The sequence below is a fragment of the Lepidochelys olivacea genome (genome assembly GCF_965140295.1).
Source record: "Lepidochelys olivacea isolate rLepOli2 genome assembly, chromosome: 2".
NCBI classification, from domain to species: Eukaryota; Metazoa; Chordata; order Testudines; family Cheloniidae; genus Lepidochelys; species Lepidochelys olivacea.
This window is the reverse complement of record NC_140412.1, coordinates 122,346,681-122,357,555: the sequence shown is the minus strand read 5'-3', so window position 1 is coordinate 122,357,555 and position 10,875 is coordinate 122,346,681. Positions and strand designations below refer to the sequence as shown.

At 41.3% G+C, this 10,875-nt stretch overlaps 1 pseudogene across 1 annotated transcript; it reads left to right on the top strand.

The window, feature by feature from the left end:
- The first annotated feature begins 6,907 nt into the window (after window positions 1–6,907).
- On the top strand, window positions 6,908–9,949 carry LOC311516991 (leukocyte elastase inhibitor pseudogene; annotated as a pseudogene). Its single transcript, XR_014714658.1, has 3 exons — window positions 6,908–7,015; window positions 8,171–8,338; window positions 9,691–9,949. The product of XR_014714658.1 is annotated as a leukocyte elastase inhibitor pseudogene (transcript).
- The last annotated feature ends 926 nt before the right edge of the window (window positions 9,950–10,875 follow it).

Sequence of the window (10,875 nt, the reverse complement as noted above, 5' to 3'; positions counted from 1 at the left end):
GTCAGAGAGCACTGGCAGAATGTTTAATGCCTCATCCAGAGTCCTTCCTCTGACATCAGTAAAAACTGAAAGGGGCCCTTAGGGAGGAAGGATGGTCTCACTAAATATAAATGTTTAGTTTAGAGAGTTTCTGGTGAGGATTGAATTTCACATGCTTTTGCCTTGGATTTTATGAAAGATAGTTGACGGTTTTGTATACCTTCAAGTTTATTACATATCAGACAGTAAGATCTCTTACAAATTTGTTATGGTCTATGGTGATAACATTTCAGTCAGCTGGATCACACTCACAGTAAAAAGAAAAGGAGTACTTGTGGCACCTTAGAGACTAACCAATTTATTTGAGCATGAGCTTTCGTGAGCTACAGCTCACTTCATCGGATGCATACCGTGGAAACTGCAGAAGACATTATATACACACAGAGACCATGAAACAATACCTCCTCCCACCCCACTGTCCTGCTGGAATAGCTTATCTAAAGTGATCATCAAGTTGGGCCATTTCCAGCACAAATCCAGGTTTTCTCACCCTCCGCCCCCCCCCACCACACAAACTCACTCTCCTGCTGGTAATAGCCCATCCAAAGTGACCACTCTCTTCACAATGTGTATGATAATGAAGGTGGGCCATTTCCAGCACAAATCCAGGTTCTCTCACTCCCTCACCCCCCTCCAAAAACCACACACACAAACTCACTCTCCTGCTGGTAATAGCTTATCCAAAGTGACCACTCTCCCTACAATGTGCATGATAATCAGGGTGGGCCATTTCCAGCACAAATCCAGGTTGGGTGAGAGAACCTGGATTTGTGCTGGAAATGGCCCACCTTGATTATCATACACATTGTGAAGAGAGTGGTCACTTTGGATGGGCTATTACCAGCAGGAGAGTGAGTTTGTGGGGGTGGGGGTGGGGCGGAGGGTGAGAAAACCTGGATTTGTGCTGGAAATGGCCCAACTTGATGATCACTTTAGATAAGCTATTACCAGCAGGAGAGTGAGTTTGTATGTGTATGGGGGTGGGGGGGTGAGAAAACCTGGATTTGTGCTGGAAATGGCCCACCTTGATTATCATGCACATTGTAGGGAGAGTGGTCACTTTGGATAAGCTATTACCAGCAGGAGAGTGAGTTTGTGTGTGTGGTTTTTGGAGGGGGGTGAGGGAGTGAGAGAACCTAGATGTGTGCAGGAAATGGCCCACCTTGATTATCATACACATTGTGAAGAGAGTGGTCACTTTGGATGGGCTATTACCAGCAGGAGAGTGAGTCTGTGGGGGGGCGGGGGGAGAAAACCTGGATTTGTGCTGGAAATGGCCCAACTTGATGATCACTTTAGATAAGCTATTCCAGCAGGACAGTGGGGTGGGAGGAGGTATTGTTTCATGGTCTCTGTGTGTATATAATGTCTTCTGCAGTTTCCACGGTATGCATCCGATGAAGTGAGCTGTAGCTCACGAAAGCTCATGCTCAAATAAATTGGTTAGTCTCTAAGGTGCCACAAGTACTCCTTTTCTTTTTGCGAAGACAGACTAACACGGCTATTACTCTGAAACTCACAGTAAAGTCAGTGAGAGAAGGATTTGGCCAAATGTCAATTTTCCTCTACTTCTGTGAGCAGTGTTATTATTAATTTATTAACTCTTTTAGTGCTTTTGAATGTACAATGTATGTCCAGCAGACTGACTCCTAAATGGTCCGGCATCTGTCATGTAGATAGAATGATCTAGTTCCAAATGGAATGTTGTGGACAGTATGTGATGGGGTTAAATTTCTATTTTAACACTCTGAAAGGAAAAAAGAAAATATATATTTTGGGAGGGAAAAACTTTATAAAAATACAGCTCAAGGCAAATATGAATTTCAGAGCTAATGCTGACTCTCTCTATCATTATATCATTAACTGGCCTTGTTTTGCCTGGGATTTGCAAACAGGACTTACTGTGTTTTCAATTACCCTTTGTATACAGATCTGCAACACCTGTGAATAAGAGAGCTAATTATTAAGTACTTTACTGTGACATCAGGAATGGTCTAGATAATACTTAGTCCTGCCATGAGTGCAGAGGACTGGACTAGATGACCTCTCGAAGTCCCTTCCAGTCCTATGATTCTATGACTGGGTCTAAGGTGGCCATGGACAACAGAAGGAGCGATTAAGAGCCCCCCGCCCCCAAATCATTCTGCATGACTGCTTAGGCCTGTCCCCATCTTGTCTGCAGGCATGGGGATGAGGTCATGGCCTGAATGCCCAGGTGCATTCTCCTGTCCTATGAAGATGTAGGTGGGGAGGGACAGAGGCTACAGAGCCATGACTCTGGCCCCCATAACACTAGCCAGGAGAGCAGGCTCAGTGCAGTGGGTGTTATGCTGCACTCTGTAATGGGCTACAGTAGATTACTGTCCCCTCAGTGCAGCAGAGGAGGCACAATTAATTCTGGAGCTACTCCTGACAGAGGCAGCTCATGCTCAGGGCTCTAACTAAAAGCGCAAACTAGACCTATGCTTTGAATTTCAGGCTTCAATTTGTATTTCCCAGTTGCTTGGTGAACGAATGATGCTATTTGGTAGCATAGAGTAACATTCTAAGGGGAGCAGAATCTGCCTAAGAAGATGATGCTTTTGGTTTAGTTGTGCCTGATGAAGAAGAAGAAAGGATGATCTGCCTTAAATCTTACAGAATTTACAGATGTTCTCACTACTGCACTGGTAGCTGGAGCCTCAGGGCCCTCTTCATTGACCTCAACAAAGGACTTGTGAAAAACTTGTGACAAAAAAAGATTATTATTCTCAGACAACCCTGTGAAGTCAGCTTGGCTCTGACTGAAAGCATCTTACAGCCCCATACTGCTCCAAGTGGACTTGAGGTTATAGCTCTCTTCCAGCTTGATCCTGGGCAGAAACAACTCCACTTCAGTCATTTTCATCATTTCTGGGCTGGTCCACTTAGATAATTTATCATAGGTCAATTCCCTCTCTAGCTACAGTGAGTTAAGAAAGAGAGGGATTTGACAATTAAAGAGCAGAAAGGAAATCAAGAGTAAATGAAAAAAACTCATCATAAAGGCATGAAACACATACATTGCTACCACCCATGGCTATTGCCATCATTAGAGGATGTGCTACATGCAAATAGCGTTTGATCCTGCAAGGTGCTAACTGACGTATGCTCCCATTTATCTAAATGGGAGGTGACCATACATGCAGGATTATGTCGGTAGAGCAGTTCCTTGTTTTTTCTCTTTAAACGTACATGGGAATGTTCCCCTCTTATGTACATATAGAGCTCCTGTTAATGTTAAGAGAACATCTACATGTGCATACAAGGAAGATTTGATGCTCTGAGGGATTTGGCGTCATTACTGAGGGATTATATAAGAGGAGCAAGTTAGGGGATTTAGAAGGTGAGACATAGAGGCCTCTGTTCCTCTTAAAAAGCAGCAGACCTTGTCTAACAAGCCATCCTTAGTTCCGCAGCCAAGGATTCCCTGCTGAGGAATGACAGCTGGTACACCTACAGGAAATGCTGGCACATGAATTTTTAAGATATCTTCAGGGAGAACATCCACCCCTATCCCTGACCACTCCCAAAATGATGAGAGGAAAGGGGTTTGTCTTAGAGCTGTCCAAGGAGCAGAACACACCTCAGCAGCTCCCCTCTCTGGTCTAATGAACCAAGGCAGACTCATCAGAACGCACCTGCTGGTTTGGTGGGGAAATAGGGGTATCGTCACCACCACCCGCCCCATCTCTCCAGCACTACATACACCTGGCCATTCTCCTACCTTCCCACAAGCACTTTCCAAATCTTCCGTATACTCAAAATATTGTTGCATACCCCTCTCCCACCTTAACTTCCACATCATGCTTTCCCTCTTTATGTCAACACATCATACCCTTCACAACTGTACATATGCCTGTAGGATATGTCTGTAGCTATCCAGTCTCTGAGGTCAGAGTTCAGGTTTTGCATTGCAATGTGCGTTAGAGGAATTGTCTGTGTGTGTTGTCCATCTGTACATGTGTGAGGTGGAAGGGCACCCTGGGGAGGTGCAGAGTCAGTGGTGTGTTGTGTTGCTGTTCAGGAGTGGGAATCAAGTTGCCTTTCCTGCCTTTGAAGGTTTGAATGATTGTGTTTTGCACTTAAGCAACCTTAAAGAATACCATCTTACTTTTTTTGGCCTCCCACAAGAAGTTCTTGTCACCTGCAAACAGCGTCCTCCAGTTCCTGTACTTTCCTTAAAGTGAAGCACCTGCAAGCAGAGTTTGTAAAGACAGTAAATATACTTGAAGACAGCTATCTAAGACAAATGTACACACAATTTGATTTTAGTGACCTAATTGTCAAAACCTCAAATTTATTATAATTAGTGAGCAAAGATGGTTGCTACTTAGCCTGCTAAGGAAGCTATATCTATGATTTTCAATGACGATTTGAATGTAACTGAGACCCAAGTCAGAACCACACAGCCGCACTGCTGGCTTAATAACAGATCATCATTATGAATCAGATGGAAATTAAATTAGACATATGGTGAGACCATGTAAAATTCATGGTGGCTTCAGCCATGTATTATTATACTCTGTTTATTATTGGGCATCACTGTTGTGCTAGATGCTGTATAATATATAAAGGTACAGTGCTTCCCCAAGGGCTTACAACCTATATTAAAAAGACAATGCATAATGTACAGAATGGCCATATGAAGGTGTAATCACAGAGCCATCAAATGGTAATGATCAGATAAATTTATGGTAAAGCATAGATTGATTAATCTTGTCCCATATCAACATCTTTTCTTAAACCCTGCAAGTATATAGTACTTGTACTCTGTTTTCTAAAAACTGAAATCTAAACTAAACTTATGATGAAAATGTGCAGTCCCTATTTTACTGCATGACATGGATGTTATCATTTAATCTGCTCTGTTGGCTGGGGTTTAACTACTTCAGAAGACGTTTCAAAGAAACCTAAATATGTCTAATACCAATATTACATTACCTCAGATTCCTGTGAGAGACAAGAAATTACTTGTCTCGTCAGCTGGGTTCTGGATCTGTTTTTTAGGCAATAAACACATTTAGAAATATAAAACAGCTGTGCTTCCTTCTGGCTGTGCTTCCTTCCATCCTCCACTCTTACCGTCCAATATATTTCACCACCTATGTTTACCCCTCCTCCCCACCAGTTTCCAGAACTTTCTGTTGTAAAGTTTGCCCGGATTGTTGACATACCGTGTATTTCTTGGGCAATAAAGTTTAGAAATAAAATCAGATTGCAGCTCACTTTCCTTCTAGCCTACGTTCTACACCCCGAGCACCTATCCAGCTTAGGTAGGCACCTCTTGATAATCTGGCCCTTGGACCTTGGACTCTTCAGGTTCCATGGCTGGCAACAGGGTTCATTATGGAGTATCTGAACAAATGGATTCTTTTGTTATGAGAAGACTAACAAGAGGATGACAGAATAAAAATCTTTTTCTTCCCCCTGAGGGGAACAACAATTTAGTGCTTGGCCCACTTATTTGCTGTGTTGTACCATCTCACAGCAAGAGATTTATCCTTACTTATCTAATTTAAGATGGTAAGGAACAGATTTTTGGTTCCTCTGTTCGTTGCACTGAGGACAGTGTTTAAATTGCAGATACTGCAGGGGAATGCTTATGATTTAATTAAAACAAGTCTGACACTGTGAGGATTTAGAGACTGTCAGGCTTTTGAAAATGGAGGGATTGAGGTCTCTCTCCAGCTTTTCTTTCTGTTCAAGCCCACTAGCATATATGAAATTTCATGGCCTAGTCACATACCTTGTTCATTCTGAAAGGTTGTTCCTCTGTAAATCCATCCTTAAATTTCTTTGCCCAGTTTTCTTTGAAGTAGAGGGCACTGACAAGCACCAGCTTGGTGAGTTAATCAACAGAGTTGACAGACAATAGCACCTGAATTTTAACTTTAGGAAATAGTGAGACAGTCATATCATTGTGCAGCTTTTATGCTTGGAGTAAATACCAGATTTGAGTTTTGGAGAATATATGTAAGAAAAATGTACTATTTGAGACCATACTTGTAAGGCAGCTTCCTGTCTTAAGAGATGAAATATCCTCAAACATATTGGGTTGGACTTTGTGGTATCCTTCAGTGACTTTGTCCTACTCAGGCTGCTTCTCACTAGTAATAACCCCGATTGATAGTCTTAATCTACATTCCTCCCATGGAGAGAGAAAGAAGACTGAAGTCGACATTAGAGGCGACTTAGGTCGGCATAAAGGACCTGGTAGTGTAGATGCATACATTAACAGGTCAACTTAAGGCAGCTTCCATCTACCTAACTCTGTAGTGTAGACCAGGCCTCAGAGTTTATCACAGTAGCTGCAGAACCTCAAACTGGTGCTGAAACATCTTCACCCCTTTCTGGTTTTGGAGGAGAAAAGGCCTAAAACCCCCCCTGAGTAATTTCAGCAGAGTGTACCCTTTCTGTCAGACTGTTTCATGACACTATATATATCAGAAAATGAACCCCCTGAACATACTGCATGGAATCCCATCAAAATGAAACACATTTTGCTATGTAGGTATTTGTATGAGGCCCAACACTCTGGTATCTTATTGCCTTCAAACACATAAAGGTTAAATTGTTATCATAAATATTTGTGCAGCTGAAAAGCAGTAGTCATCACTGTTTTCCCCTGTGGTCCGAGTAGTGTTATAACTGAAAGGAGATGTCATTTTGGATTTGGTGTTACTGAACTTTCAAATGTAGTTATCTGCCTGCCTCCAACCGGGGCAGTGGGGCAGCAGCCATTTTGTGTTTCAGTTCAAATGCGGAATAGAATGAATCAACGTTTTTTCTCTCCCCTCAGAAACAATTTAGGGTGGAAAAATACATGATGTCTCTCTGTGAATGGTAAAAGAACAGTCCTGAACTCACCTTCAGTCTGGCGTTCAACACTGGAATTGATCTCTCTTCTGACTTCTGCTGCTGCTCCCAAGAAATCAACAGCTCATGGCTCTATGTGGTAATATTTTTTGATCAATTGTAAGTATTCCTACAAGGCAAGAGAGAGAGAAGTCTTACATATTATTTGGCAATATATATGGGCCAACTACTACAATATATATGGGCCAAATAGAAAAGAGAATTCATGTTATTACACAGTTTATTAGGATCATAAAGCTATATCTTCAGAGAAGCAAAATATTTTTAGTTATATATGTTATCAATCATTTACTCATCTATGATTGTTCATGTTTACATACAGTCCAGACCAGAAAAGCAAATTAAAAGAATACCTGTAATCTTGATATGAGTATCTACGAAGAGTCAGTGGGAAATAAATCTTAAAGGATAACAAACCTTTTTGCAGATGTAATTGAAATATTTGCATTTAGCTCTTGTATGGTTTGTTGTCCTAGACCAACCATAAAGATGAATTTTCTCCCCATTACACAGATAGATGAACTGCTTCACTTTATTGAAAGGTGATGATTTTTCTCCATGTAACTGGTTGGCACTTTTAAGCAGGTAATTTTTAGTGGGTTGGTTATTAATTTCAGAGCTAAGTGCCTGAAACCCTGCATGGATGTTACGGGCTCAGCCAGGCAGTAATGGCACTTCTGGGTGCTGCCTTGGCTGCCTGCTCCTCTGCTGCTGGGAACTCTGGGATACATCCAGAGGACTTCTGGGACCTGACCGAATTAGGCCAGGGCCGTGCTCACAGAAGAAACCAACAGGGCTCGGACCCTAGGTCTCAGCTTAACACTGGCTGGGGCCCTCCAACCCTGCAGAAACCTGGGACCCTGGGTCTTAGCCCTAGGATAGCACATTTGTAGGACGCACATGTGGACATGTGGACGCAAAGTGGGGTTGGCTTGAGCCTGAGCTCAGACCTGGACTTAAATTGCTTTGTAGACATAACCTCAGTGTCAAAGCAGAGAGGTTGAAATATCTGCATAAATAGTGACAAATAAATTGGTTCTATGAAGTTTCATTTTTTAGTAACCCTAACTAGTTATAAGTAGTAAGTTATAAGTAGTATATATAAGTATATAATTTATATATAAGTAGTATAAGTTATAAGTACAAGAAAATTTAATGTTCATTCTTAACTACGGTATATTGTTTTCACCTGATCCTTTAAAAGTGACATTTGTCCTCCTTTGCCTTGTTGCAGAATACAACTAAGCCAGTGCAGATGATGTTCCAGAGAGGGAAATTTAATTGGACCTACATACAAACAGTGCACACTCATATTGTTGAGCTCCCATATGTCAATAATGACCTCAGCATGCTCATAGTGCTACCAGATGACATCAGCAATGATATCACTGGCCTAGAAATGGTAAAGAAATTAATCATATTAATACGGGGAATTCAATTGTTTTTATATCCTAGATGTTTATATGGCTGCTGTCTGATGGTAAGTGATGCTACATTCTTGTATTAGGAACAGGTGAAAAGATCTGGCTCAGGAAAAAATAAGGATAGACCCAAACCTTGTCTAACACTCAGAGAACCTGAGCCTTTATTGACCTATGACAAGATTTTCATAGACCCAACACTTTTTTGCACTTCTTACTGTCATCCAGTCCGAGAAGCAGAAGCCCCAAAATCCTGCAAGAAAGGCAGTTCTTTCAGCCCAAGCAAAACCAGAGACTACAGGAACCCTTGACAAAAAGCCAGGATAGATGGGAACACTTCATACTAAACAAATATCTACATCTTTGAATGTATTTTCATATGATAAATATTTTAAATAAAGATAAATATAACTTAGAATAACTCAGCTAACAAAGTGACTAAGTATATATGCAAAAAGAAAAGGAGTACTTGTGGCACCTTAGAGACTAACCAATTTATTTGAGCATGAGCTTTCGTGAGCTACAGCTTACTCCACGGCATGCATCCGATGAAGTGAGCTGTAGCTCACGAAAGCTCATGCTCAAATAAATTGGTTAGTCTCTAAGGTGCCACAAGTACTCCTTTTCTTTTTGCGAATACAGACTAACACGGCTGTTACTCTGAAACCTATAAGTATATATGTAATTAATTAACAAACATACTTTTCTGATACATTGCATATGGATATGCTAGAATGCCAAAGACTAAAGACATACAATATGGTTACTATCATGTAAAACAGGACTCTGCTGCTATTATGCTACAAATAGTCAACACTGAAGGTATTCACAAGGTGGGGTCGGGAAGGAATTTTCCTTCAGGTCAGCATGGCAGAGACCCAGGGGGGTTTCACCTTCCTCTGCAACGTGGGGCATGGGTCACTTGCTAGTCTGAACTACAGTAAATGGTGGATTCTGTGTAACTTGAAATCTTTAAAACAAGATTTGAGGATTTCAGTAACTCAGCCAGAGGTTATGGGCCTATTGCAGGAGTGGGTGGGTATGATTCTGAGGCATCCAATGTGCAGGACATCAGATTAGATGATAATGATCATCCCTTCTGGCTTTAAACACTGAAATCTTCCAGTTACTGCACGAACCTGCCGTAAGAAAACATGCTGCTTTACAGTTGAGAAGACACCTGTAAACTAGCCAGAAGCTTTTCAGTGATCTTCACTATATTTATAAACCATCTCTATAGTTTCTCCATTCAGGATAGTGAAGGACATCAATGTTAAGGAAGTTTCATTTTCACTGTGTAATTTTTGATTCTCTCTTTTTTAACTAACTGTAGCTAGAAAGAGACTTGACGTATGAGACATTATCCAGACGGACCAGCTCAGAAATGATGGAGAAAACTGAAGTGGACGTGTATCTGCCCAGGATCAAAATGGAAGAGAGTTATGACCTCAACTCTACTTTGAGCAGCATGGGTATTTGAGATGCCTTCAGTCAGAACCGAGCTGATTTCAGAGGGATGACTGAGAAAAATGATCTGGTTTTGTCAAATGTTTTTCACAAGTGCTTTGTGGAGATCAATGAAGAAGGCACTGAGGCTGCAGCTGCCAGTGCAGCTTCTATGCCAGCACGAAGTCTCATTTCTGCCATTCAGTTTGCAGCAGATCACCCTTTCCTCTTCTTCATCTGGCACAATAAAACTAACACCATCCTCTTCTTTGGCAGATTCTGCTCTCTATAAAAACTCAGATTTCTGTTGCTAAACAAGATCTTGCAGCAGCAGGACTGTACCATAAAGACAACGCCTCAAGTGTCTAAATAGTTTGGGTAATTTTATTTCACTTTCCTGTATTATTGGCCAATCTTTGTAGCTTGGGAAACAACAAATAGTGCAAATAATATTGGGCTACGACTCTCAAAAGCACAATAAAAATGCACTGGTTGCTTTCTAAATGATTGTAAATTGCACTCTTTCTTAATATTGTACAACTATACAGTTTGCCAGAAGCTGTGAATGAGTGACAGGGGATGGATCACTTGATGATTACCTGTTCTGTTCATTCCTTCTGGGGAACCTGGCACTGGCCACTGTTGGTAGACAGAATACTGGGCTAGATGGACTGTTGGTCTGATCCAGTAGGGCCATTCTTATGTTCTTATGTTATAAAGCAGAAGAACAAGTTTGATCTAGAGAAATACATCTCAGGAATAAAACACTTACCTGTGCAGGCACACAAAGAGTACACAAGCAGGGCCAGATCTTCAGTAGGTGCAGATTGGACCACCCCTACTGAAATCAATGGAGCTAGGCCAATTATACCAGATGACGATGTGGCCCACAGTCTCACGAATTATACTGAGTGAACATAGGCATGGCTAGCAATGCAATAAAACTATTTGAATGTAAATGTTTTGTAATAGTTACATTTCTAATGGCATTTTTTCCTGTTTGCAGACTGCTTGCAAGTGTACTGGAAAAAGTGGTAAACAGTGAGGTGGCAAAATTTGCAGATGATACAAA